The sequence below is a fragment of the Poromitra crassiceps genome, assembly GCF_964638095.1.
Source record: "Poromitra crassiceps genome assembly, chromosome: 15".
NCBI classification, from domain to species: Eukaryota; Metazoa; Chordata; class Actinopteri; order Beryciformes; family Melamphaidae; genus Poromitra; species Poromitra crassiceps.
The window spans coordinates 25,063,895-25,076,572 of NC_139634.1; the positions used below are offsets into that span (position 1 = coordinate 25,063,895).

At 42.5% G+C, this 12,678-nt stretch overlaps 1 long non-coding RNA gene across 1 annotated transcript; it reads right to left on the reverse strand.

The window, feature by feature from the left end:
* Positions 1-11,637: 11,637 nt before the first annotated feature.
* Positions 11,638-12,384, reverse strand: LOC310789633. The gene is made up of 3 exons (XR_014553349.1): positions 12,286-12,384; positions 11,988-12,085; positions 11,638-11,875 (listed from the first exon to the last, which is right to left on the reverse strand). It is a non-coding gene; the product is annotated as an uncharacterized lncRNA (long non-coding RNA).
* Between the last annotated feature and the right edge of the window lie 294 nt (positions 12,385-12,678).

Sequence of the window (12,678 nt, forward strand, 5' to 3'; positions counted from 1 at the left end):
TGGCCCCAAATTTGCGTTTGGCATGGGACTGGACCTTTGTGCAAAGTTTGGTTAGTTTTCATGCATGGGAAGTCGAACTTCCCTGGAGAAAAATAATAATAATACAGGCAAATACAATAAGTGGCCCTGCCGCTTCGCTGGCCCGGCCACTAATAATAAAAATAACGAACAGGTTTCAAAATGTCACTTCCCTGAATATTTTTTAAAGGGTTTTGTGTGACCGCCTGAGATTAGCAGGAAAACCACTTTGTCAGTTTTGCAAATCATCTATAAATCACCACTCATTTAAGACCTCATCTTCTCTCTCTCTCTGATCCAGCAAGCTGTTGTAATATCTAAAAGGGATATAAACATGAATCACCGGGACTTGGGCTGTCTATAGTGAGTTGTGGTGGTGGGGGGTGTGGTCAGGATGGGAGGGGGGATTTGAACTCATAATGGTAATGCACGTTGCCGAGGAGGGAGAATATGAATATGCTCAGAGACTGACCTGACGATTTCTCCAACTGTGCCAGCACCACAAGGGTCATGGCCGAATAAACAGTTAATCAATGTATAGACATTTTAACTACCTTTCTGAAACACACTACACGTTGGGCTGTGTCAAGACAGCGACAGTTAACCAGACTAGCAACGGAAATACCACAATTTACTGGTAAGCAATTAAAATTCTCAACTTTGGATAAAAAGAAAAAGGTATTTCCACGAATGAAACAGCAAACCTTGTATCAAAATAACCATGATAAGATTACTGCCACAAGCATCACTCAAAATTAATATTAAGGTAAACTTTACAATGAGGGTTTTATTTTGAAAGCCCTGAAGTGGAAGACCTACTTTTACATCCTGTCTGACTTGGTGCTCTTGCACTAAATGTTGATGCCAGTGTCTGAAATACAAGAAAGTTGTCTCATCCTAGTCATGCTGTAATGTAGACTTGTTTTCTTCTTCTATTTCTCTTGGCCTATTCCGTCAATTGGGTTCCGTTGGATACAATGTAAAGACAATTTAAAGTAATTAACCACTAAGAAATTGAATGAATGAATGAATGAATTACAATGAGGGTTTTATTTTGAAAGCCCTGAAGTGGAAGACCTACTTTTACATCCTGTCTGACTTGGTGCTCTTGCACTAAATGTTGATGCCAGTGTCTGAAATACAAGAAAGTTGTCTCATCCTAGTCATGCTGTAATCCATACTTGTTTTCTTCTTCTATTTCTCTTGGCCTATTCCGTCAATTGGGTTCCGTTGGACACAATGTAAAGACAATTTAAAGTAATTAACCACTAAGAAATTGGGATTTCAGCCTGTGAAGCACTGACTTCCGCTCCCAAGCTGTTGTAATATCTAAAAGGGATATAAACATTAATCACAGTGAGTCCGGCTGTCCATAGTGAGTTGTGGTGATGGTGGGTGCGGATAGGAGGGGGGGATTTGAACTCATAATGGTAATGCACGTCGCCTCAGAGAGTGGGGAGTGGCTGTCTGGCACTGGGTCACATCTGATTTGCATATTGTTTACGGCCACAAGCGTCATTTGAAGAGGAAGTTTAGAGTCTGCGATAATGCCAGAGCCTTATCTGCACAGAGTCTCTGCCAGAGGAAAACTCCTCAAAGTGACACGCTCCAACAGGCTGACAAGGAGCACAGGCCCTGTTGCATTCATGAAAAAAAAAAATATTATATATATATATATATATATAATATATAATGCGTATGGGAAGCAGAGTTTGGAAGGAGATGTAAACATGTCACAGTCCTTCGAAACGTCGCGGCATTTTGATCAGGTAAAAGCGCATTAGCAGGGGATGCAGTGGAGGGGAACGCCTAACTCGGTCTACAGTAGTTTGTTTTGGCAGTTAGGGTTGAGCAAACCTTTTAAGCTGATGGAAATCTGGGTGGCAAAAAACATTCAGTGTGCAGCAAGTATGATCGAACTGATGTGAGTTATGAGAGTGGTTCTCCAACTTCTTCACATCAAGGACCCTAAACTGACACAAATTAGACCACGGACCCCATTTGATAAGATTCTGTACCAGGCTCCCCCATCTGATAAGATTTTTGCTTTTAGATGTTTTATTACATAAAGTGTATGAAACGTGACCAAAATTACATTATGTCATTGTGTTACATATGGATGGAATTATAGTGAAAATAAATCATCTCTGCTTTTCAGAGTTCATTCCAATTTCTTAGCATGTTGTGAGCAGTGTTGGGCAAGTTACTCAGGAAAAGTAATGAGTTACTTATTACTGATTACTCCTTAAAAAGTAATATAATTACTTTACTGATGACGGTATCAAAAGTAATTAGTTATCTTACTTATCATGTTAGCTCTGTACCAGCACTGGAGAAAGTAATGCAGTAATTCAAAATTAATTGGATTATTAACTGTAATAAAATAACTTTTTTGGAAAATGAAATCCCTTACATTATTTACGGGGCAAGAAATACAATTACATGAATGCGTTACTTCACTGCCCAACACTGGTTGTGAGACCATGTTGACCAAAACCCGCTCTTACAGCAGTTTGTATTGGCAGTCACATTATGACGCATGTGACATTCAAATAGGCTGCCGACAAGTAAGGGAGTAGGGGAGTGGGTGGACATGGCAGTCCGACATGTTCATTTATAATAATTATTTTTTTGTTTTTCTCCCATTTTCTCCCCAATTGTACTTGGCCAATTCCCCTGCTGTTCCGGTCGTTGCTTCACCCCCTCTGCTGATCTGGGGAGAGTTGTAGACTAGCACATGCTTCCTCCAATTATGTGCAGTCACCAGCCACTTCTTTTCACCAGTGAGGAGTTTCCACCGGCAGAACGTACAGTAGCACGTGGTAGGATCAATTGATTCCCCCCATTACCTCTTGCTATCAAACTATGGCTGCCAATTCAACCATTTTTACCACAGAATTTCACTGTCCAGGGTGATTTTGATGATTCTGGTGTCAAATGACAGGTTTTTAACTATAGAAGATTCAAAATTATACCTCAAAAATCCAGTTTATTTGATCTAAATACCCTTTTTTTTATATAGAGAGAGATCTTGCTGTAAACAATTTACATACTGTACATTCTTGGTAAAACAAATAGCTATGAAAAAATGGGAGTCAAGAGGAGGACAGGAAATCAATGGTCGCCCAGCACTAGTCCATCCCCACCACCTTCCACGTCCAAGTAAGCATTCTGATGGACAAATTACATACAATGCATTGAAGACATCTGTAACCTTAATAACCTGACCATTCAAGGATAAACAGTAGTAGAAGATATGCATGTATAATAGACTAACCCAGCGGTTTTCAAAGTGTGGGGCACGCCTCCCCTGAGGGACGCGAGACAACTTCAGGGGAGGCGCATGAGGCGAAAACAACCTACTTTATTCCAGTCTCTGCTATCATTACGGGTGGTTACTATGACCAAACAAACTGATTAATGCCACAAATGCAACACTGTTTCACTGTTCAATTACCACTCATCGCCATAGGTGTCACCCAAGAGAACAAAACTGAAATCTTATGGATTATAACTTTAACGTTATTTTTATAAAGTTTATAAAGTTTCAATGCATAACAAATTTTAAGCCGCTGCACCTTGGGCAAGAAAACGCTGAAATCAGGAATGTTGGGTATAAAGGCATTAGAGTTGTACTGTATGGTAAGTCTTAAAGACATAAAGCCGCTGTAATAAGCCAGTAGCAAACGACTGCTGCCATACCCCAATAGTTTCACATCTGTAGTAAGCATCAAAGTCCAATTTCTGTTCATATCCTTTGTACTTTTTTTTGCCAGTATGGATGTGAAATGCATATCTTAAATTGCATTCATAAGGGTCTTAAAAAGATTTTAAAAAGTATTCAATTGAACTGTTTGAAACCTGCAGAAATGCTGCTCCCTGGCCCCTCTCTGCTCCCTCTCCCTTTGGAGTGGTGCTGCAGCTTGGCGAGGTGAAGGCGAGCATAGAGCCACTGTCCAGTGAGATACGGTCACCATTCCCCGACCTGCTGCCATCTGCCTTCTCCAGTCCACATCACTGCTGCTGCAGATCAGCCACTGCTGCCTGTCAGTCATGTTGTAATGGAAACAGGAGAGGATGACTATTTGTCTCGTATTGCGAATAGAACGACAAACATAATAAAACGTATCGGGACTCAGTGTGCAAGGTTTCTGTGCGTAATGATGTTTTTCGGATGACGGATTAAATACATACAAAAAACGGACTCTGTGCAAAGGCCTTTATTCTTACATGTTTCCATTTCCCCTTTCTCTCAAGTACCCCCAGTAGTACCTCCACGTAACCCTAGGGGTACGCGTACCCCAGTTTTGGAATCACTGCTCTATCACAAGAGGGTTCATTCTGAGCCGCTCGTGCGCCATCAAGCAAGACTTTCCTTCTCTCTCCCCTTCGCTGTCACTCCATCTCTTTCTTCCCCACTCTGTCATTCCCTCTGTACGACCCAACCTCTATCGTTTCTCTCTCCCTCCCACTTCTCTCTTTCCCTTCATCTCCCTCTCCCTCTCCTCTCTCCTCTCTCTCTGTTCCCTCCTCCGCAGTCCTCCCTCGCTCCCTCTCCTTTTTATCATGCATCAACTGCTGCATCTGATGAGCAGATCAGTCAAGGCCCGGGCTAATGAAGTCCCTCTCCTTCGCCATTAGAGTGAAATAACTAATCTCTCACTCTCTCATCTAACCCAACCACTTTCTCACCCCCCTCACCCCTGGCCTCACCTCTCGGCTCACCTCGTCTCTAATCCATCTCCTCCATTCATTCATTGTTTCCTTGTATTTTCTCTTCCCCGGTGTTGGTCTCTCTCTCTCTCTCTCTCTCTCTCTCTCTCTCTGTCTCTCTTTCTGACATTGAAGAAACAAGTAACAGTGAGGCAGGCTGAGGTTAAGGCTGCAGGAGGCAGAGGTGTCTCTGGCAAGATGAGCCGAAGAAAAAACAAGCGATAAATAATATTACAGTAAAAAGAAAAAGGTACAAAAAAGTTCAGGTCCAAGGCACTCGGAAAAACAAGCAAACCTTGATCTGTCAGTCATGAAATCAGTGTTGCCAACTCTTTTCCAAGGAAAGTAAAGTAACTATTGGCTGCACAGAAAATCGCTAGATGATGTCATACGCTAATTTGCATATCAAATTATGCACGTTGCTGCGTAGCCGTGTTGATATTAAGTGCAGACTCCACCCACGCCAAGCCAGATTCTGTATACGCCGTTATACATGACAAGCAAACCCTATGTGCTGTGCAGAGTGCCACCTCATGCTGAAAAAGCTGTTTGTCAGAAACATTGCCACCTCATGCTGAAACAGCTGTTGAAACGGGGTCCGCTCACTATGCCTACAACCCGCAATGCCGCTAATCTGATAGCATCTAAAAACTACTCCATCCCTGCGCTGTCCGTCGTCCTGAATCAGTGGAGGTTGTCAATTAAATTTCATCAGCACGAATTGCTGTGAGACTGTGTTCAGAGTTAGGGTTAGGGTTATCGGCATTGCGGGTTGTCCGCATATAGACGCGGCACCATTAAAACATTGCCACCTCATGCTGAAACTGTTCAAAACATCACCTCATGCTGAAACAGCTGTTTGTCAGTAGTGCCACCTCATGCTGAAACAGCTGTTTGTCAGTAGTGCCACCTCATGCTGAAACAGCTGTTTGTCAGTAGTGCCACCTCATGCGGAAACAGCTGTTTGTCAGTAGTGCCACCTCATGCTGAAACAGCTGTTTGTCAGGAGAGAATGGGTTGCATGCAGAATTTGTAAACCGTCACATCACATGTGAAACCCACACGGCGGGTGAATGTGACAAACAAACAGCATTTTGATGTCAACCACAAAAAACTGATGTTTCATGGCGTTTCACAAGACCAGCCTGGTTTGGCTTCAACAAGTTACTGCACAAATCCATTATGCCACCTAGCTATACAACATCATGCCAGTTCAGCATTTTCACAGGTCCAGTATGGAGATCAGTGATTATTTGCTTAAAGAAACCATCTCCATTAGACCAAAGGTGATGGAGAAATCAATGAAGCAGACCCCAATGTTTGGCTGGCATCCTGACAGCACTGTGGATCGCATGCATTAAGGCAGAACACATTGCGTCCTCTTTTGAACCCGTCGGTTTTTGTATCTCCCCCACACCTGCATCGCCAACTTGTCATTTAGCTAAATAAGTCTTGATGTAGATTTGATGCCGGCTGCTAGTGCTGGATGGGAAGAGAGACTCGATGAGCTGTGAAAAGTCTTTATTGGATTTTATACAGATTCATTAAGTGGACGCAACTCGTTGTTGTAGAAGCTGTACCGTTTCCAGGGATGCTAAAAAAAATGAAATTAAGACGGCAGTTTTCAGATGGTGCATTAGCATAACCGCCGCACGCGTCTAAGTGATCCTGACGTTAATTCGGATGGCCTGCTTTGCATAAACGTGTATTACGGGCGGGGCTCTGGTACAAATTTCTTTGGGGCGGGGGCGTTAGTGTTAGAGAGGGCGTTAGAGAGCGGGTCTTTCCACTTCCACACTAAGTCGGGTTAATACTGCATGGATCTTAATGAATACAATTTTGCTGTTGGTCCCATGAAAGTGATGTCCATCTCCTAACTGGCATCCTTGTGATAAGGAGCGATGTCAGAGCCATGTGGTCTGAAATGACCAACACCCCTCCAGGTTAGGTCATGATGCTTACTCCCTGAAGTCAAGCAGAAGTTCTGATACTGTTCAAATACTACTGGATCATTTTGGATTAACTAAATATGGAAATGTAGTAGATGTCATTATAACACTACGCTGTACACCACTGCTAACGGTGTGTACGCCTCAGGCTCAAAACACAGCAAAGATCGCATACACGACAATCGGGAAATCATTCATTTTCATTGAATAACGTTAACGTTTTGTTAACTTGTGATTCTGTTGCTGTAAAGTTATCAGATTGCATCTAATTTAGACGATGTGTTTTCAGGTGAACATGAAAGTAGGAGTTGGGGAGGGAACCCGCAACACTCAGCTGTTTTAAACAGATCATTGCTGTACAATGGCCGACACAGGGTAACAAGTAATTACGTTAATAGCCTCGACTTACTGTTCTTTGTGCTGCTTCAGATGTCGAATGAAGTTGTTACATCTCCGTCTGTAATTTTCTACCTGCATGTTTTGCATAGCCTACCGCAATTCCTTTTTTGTTGACCACCTGGTTGTTTTTGTAGGCGACCTAAATTATCTTTTAGGATAATTTTTAGGCCGGTGCTTGCACTGGCCTATAGGACCATGTGTGTCCCAATCGCTGCACACACAGCTTCACACACGGCTTCATACACGACTCCTGGCACCCTTTCATCAAGATGGGCTTTTACTTTGAAATTTGTTTTATTTGACGAATGTCCGGTTTCGAACTTCCTGTCTGCCCTGATCTGATCGTTCAGCTTGACAGAGTCGCTCACGGCCGCAGAGGGTCCATGTTAACGTTACACGCGACGCAACAAATAACCAAACACACACACTTCCCAGTGTCTCTGGACATCGACAGTAGCGGGAGACGTCTCCCCTTCCAGCAAATATACATGAATGTTATGCATAAGGAACATGAACATCTTACTGCGAGGCAGAGAGCTAAGATAAGTAGCTAACAAAAAAGTAGGCTATAACTAGCGTGTTAGCCGATCGGAAAAGCATGTAAACAGCGGTGAGATCTCCTTTATTAAAGTATGCAACCATTTCCAATGAACAAATGGCATGTAGCCTTCAACTTTAAAACAAAACAATGTGCTTCTGCTTACTTCTTACATTCAACTGTGTATGGCAGTGAGTGCAGACAGTGCAACACCAGTGGCATGTAGCCCTCAAGTATTTAAAACAAAAACAATAGTGCTTCTGCTGCTTACTTAGCTAGCCTACATTCAACTTTTTATGGCAGACCTGTTCAAAGAATTCAAGGTGGGTTCATTCTTTAAAACGGTGTAAAATAACACGTTTAACAACATATCAAACGGACCTTATCCTGTCACATTAGCTGGCAATGTATTGTGTAACCAAAAAACGTTTGGCTAACGTTAACGTGTTTTGTAATGGAATCTTTATGGGACACGGCTAATACCTGGCACAGCGTTAGCTAGCATAGTGTAGCACGTGTTCAATGCAAATGGAATGATGGAACTATGGCTATTTGGGTCTTAGCCGTGTCCCATAATGATTCCATTACAAATATTGCATTGCACACGTGACATGTTATTTTACTAAAAATAATACATTTTACCATCATTTCAAGTAGAATGATACCACCCAAGCAAGAATATTTCAAGTGTTTCAAGTGCTTTATTGAAATATTTGGACCATATAATGATAATACAATTATCTCAACCTTAAAAGGTTACATATAGGTGCCAAAAAGCCATAAATTCACATCAAAGAACAAAGAAAAACTACAATTATAATTCAAGTTTAAACAGTAAGTGTGCAGCTGCAGCATTTATTTAAAAACAAGGCCAGGTCGAAACCTGGCATAGGGCCGGTGCATGGTAAAATTTCCATTTCTGCACTGCATGGCGATGTCCTGTACCACCAACTATTTATACACAGACAAAACACAGCAATGAGATCCTTTAGATTTATTTCTAAATTCCGTTTTATTTTTTCCCCAATTATTATTTTTGCTTTTTCTTTCTGTCAGACAGCCTCTTCCACACTCAAACTGAAAAGCAAGCTGTGACATGATGTAAGGGTCCCACGCACCGCAATCCAAAACAGAATTATTTATCTGGACCTATTTTCCCAATTATGAAACCATTTAGGTTCTACAATAACTACGGTTACTTTAGATTTTAATAATTAGGCCTAATTCTTTTTTAATCTATTTCTGACAAATTGTACATTCCATGTTTTACAGTGAGTTAGTACACCTTTAGAAAACATACATTATGTACGCACAAGTACGCACCTTCAGTCTATGCAAACTGTACACAGTGCACACAGTTTCCAATCACACAACATGCATCCATAGCTTACACACATGAAAACAACGATGTTTTGCGTTCTACATTAATTAAATGAAGACATTACCGTTTGGCAGCTTGCTTTGTTTGTATGATAGATAGGTATTGGCCAAGTATATAAACATTTAAGAGCGAAGACTTTCAGGAAGTGACACAGAGCTCTCTCTCTCTCTCTCTCTCTCTCTCTCTGGACTAGAGAGAGAGAGAGAGAGAGAGAGAGAGAGAGAGAGAGAGAGCACACGGTGGGAGGGAGACAGAAGCGCTGTGCACTCGAAGTGGCAGAGCAGAGATTAGTCTCGTCGGCGGTGTGTAGAAACCTCTCCTCTGCCTGCTGCGGCGCTGTGTGTGTGTGTGTGTGTGTGTGTGTGTGCGCGCGTGCAGACAGATAGACAGATGACCGTCAGTACGCTATGCGCGCAGCAACACAGCTGATGTAGATGCAGCCAATTGTGCTCTGGAACTTTTTGCCATTTTTCGCCATAAATGTTCGTAACGTGGCACTTATTGAAACCTACTACCCTGCTTGTAGGCATCAAAAGTCATCAGAAATTAATTTAGTGATGAAATAAAACTTTAAATTGTAAAAAACTTTCCGGAGCTTATGGCGTCTTCTCTGCTTCTGTGCCTCTGCTTATGCCGAAATGCATGCTGGGAGTGTGGAAAGACATTTAGAACCTGAATCGGTGCTCAAATATGCAAATCGGCGACAGAGTCGAATGTAGGGGTCCTGGCTGTGCATGCACAACCGGCTCCAAAAAAATCTTTATCCTGCATCCCTAAACAGAAACAGGGAAAAAAGGTGGAAAATCAGATGACGGCTTATAGGCTATGTGTTCTGTTGATTGTTAAAATGTGTATGGGTATAGTATATGGGTGACGATCGCATGCACCGGCCGTATGCCAGGTTTCGACCTGGCCTTGTTTTTCAACTAGCAGAAGAAATGTGATGTTGATTACTGTTGTCAGTCAAACAGTGGATCTGGGAAATGATGCATTCATGAACCGTCGACTTCCTGGGAATGACTCGTGTCCAAGTCATGTGACTCGACTCCACACCTCTGGTCATTGCTAATAGCTGAGAACATCATTAGCGCTCAGCACACTTGACTTCTATATAAATATTTCAACTGGCAGCAGAGCAACAGGCTCTCCATTTCAAACAGGTTTCTATCTTATATCCTGCAGCCAGAGACACACGACCAGAACTGTCCCACTGCATCTGCCCTACATGACCAGAACTGCCCCACACGACCAGAGCTACCCCACTGGAGCTGTGCGATCCTATATGCCTAACCCAGCCCATCACTGACCAACCGCCAAACCGGTCATGCTGGTTGTTACAGTCAGGATAATGTTCATACAAAACTAGAGAAGAATCAGTCAGGAAGGATAAGGAGAGAGCAATTCTATTTGACGTTGTCTTGCTTTTACCTCTTCATTGCACCCGTTGTCACTTTAATTTGCACCAAAGCAGGTCAAATTGATTCACAATCACTTGTGCTTCCTAAATGGACAGATTGATATCCCTGAAGTTTGACTGACTTGGTGTTATACTGTGACGATTAAGTGTTCCCTTAATTCTTTTGAGCAGTGAAATTGGATTGTACAAATGCTGTCTGTGTGCATTGGTAACTAACCATAGGACCTAGGATGCAAGTCGCACCTACAAACTTGATCAGAGGGAAATCAGTAATGTCTCGATGATAAAATTACAGCATGAGTGATTCACTCTTCAGTTATAATAAAACACTATATTAGCTTATAATTACCGCACTCCTGACACACATTTTAAACCAACCGGCACTCAGTTCACGAAATGCCCTCAGATCTCATGGTCTTAATTGCCCTTAGACACACGGCTAGCCTCTGCTCTGGGCTCTCTGAAGTTGTTCATCCTCTGTTCCAGTGGGGACTCAAACTGTCTCATAGCCATGCTGAAGTAGGTCTGGACCGTCGTGCTGCCATCCCTTTTTTTTACTTATTGAATTTAACGGCAAGATCGCCTCATGTTTGGTGCAAATATATTTGGTATTGAATGTTTAGTTGTGTCACTCTTGGTGTGTAAAGGCCTTAAAACTCTCCACTGAAACCCATACTGATGAAATTGGTGGGTCAGCAGCAGAATTACCAATGCTGTCATTTTGTCACGTTTGTAAATTTTGCAATGTAATAACTTTGTTTAAATAAAACCCGTGTAACTAGGATGGTGACTAAATGTGTGAATGTTACTCTAACATTGTTAAACAAAACACTTGCTATTGTACATTTCTCTGCCCAAACACAATGCCTACATTTTATTCTGGTGAGTAGACAGCAAAAAAAGACCAATACATCACTCTAATCCAGTTCTCAAACTGTTTTGGCTTCAGTACCCTCTTTTCCTGATGTCTGAATCCAAGTACCCTCTTTACCCGATTGTGCTTAGAGAACTGCAAGAGAAAATTATAGTAGCATGTTGCAATGAAATGATAACCACTTTTTGAAGAATGTAACATCACAAAATAAGAAATGGAGTGAAAAGTTGCAATTAATCAGATTTATTTTCATGATTTATTCAGGCTTTTTTTTTTCATTTCCCCCTTTCTCTCAAGAAAATGGTAAGTGGACTGCATTTATATAGCGCTTTTATCCAAAGCGCTTTACAATGTCCCTACATTCATCCATTCACACACCGAAGGCGGCAAGCTGCCACGCAGGGTGCTGGCACAGCCATCGGGAGCAATTTGGGGTTCAGTGTCTTGCCCAAGGACACTTCGACATGCGGACTGGAGGAGCTGGGGATCGAACCACCGACCTTCTGATTAGTGGACGACCCACTCTACCTCCTGAGCCACAGCCGCCCCTTCCAAGTATCCCCTGTAGTACCTCCATGTAGGCTACCTGTAACGGGTTAATCTGGTTACTTATGAATTTAACCAAAACACCACCATTTTCCTCGTTTTGTGTGTGAATGTCTTGATTTGAGTGATCTGTTGTTGTTGTTTGAACGCACCCCAGTGGTGATGTCGCTTTGTGCACATGCGCACAGCTCCAGAAGGACAGTCGGATGGGAAATGGCAACGAGACGAGCTGTGTCGTGAACCTCTCTGCCTGAGAAGAGAACGCTATTATTTATTGCTTTTTGTTTATTTTGTATCAGTGTATGCAACAGCTTACTGTTTTTATTTACTTTGTGATACAGTGAAGAGCTTGAGACCCAGTACTGCCTCTTGCCTCCTCAGTGTCACCACACACACGTATGTAATAATAACCAGAACACAACGCAGAGGAAAAACACACCGGTTACATACCACAGTTTGCTCTAATCCAAAATTCTATGGTGAATCAGTTTGTCGGCCTGTTTAGCTCTTCAGCTTTTCCTCTCGCCTTTGTTATTGCTTCCCCCCATCCCTCTCCGCCTCCTTCTCCCCCTCTCTCCGCCGCCTGCTTGGCCCCTGGTGAACTGTGTACAAATATAGATTAGTTTAGAAATTCATTAGCCCAGTCGTTATCTGTCATTGGCGTGCGCCGCACCATAACAAGCCCCCGAGGGGACGGGCTCGGATTGGTGAGAGATAAGCAGCCAGTTCCCTCTTTCTCACTGTGTCAGAGAGGGAAAGGGAGAGCGAGAGAGAACGTTAATGAAGAGAGAGAGGGAGATACAGAGGTACACTGCCATGATCTTAGAGAAAAAATGAATTAGA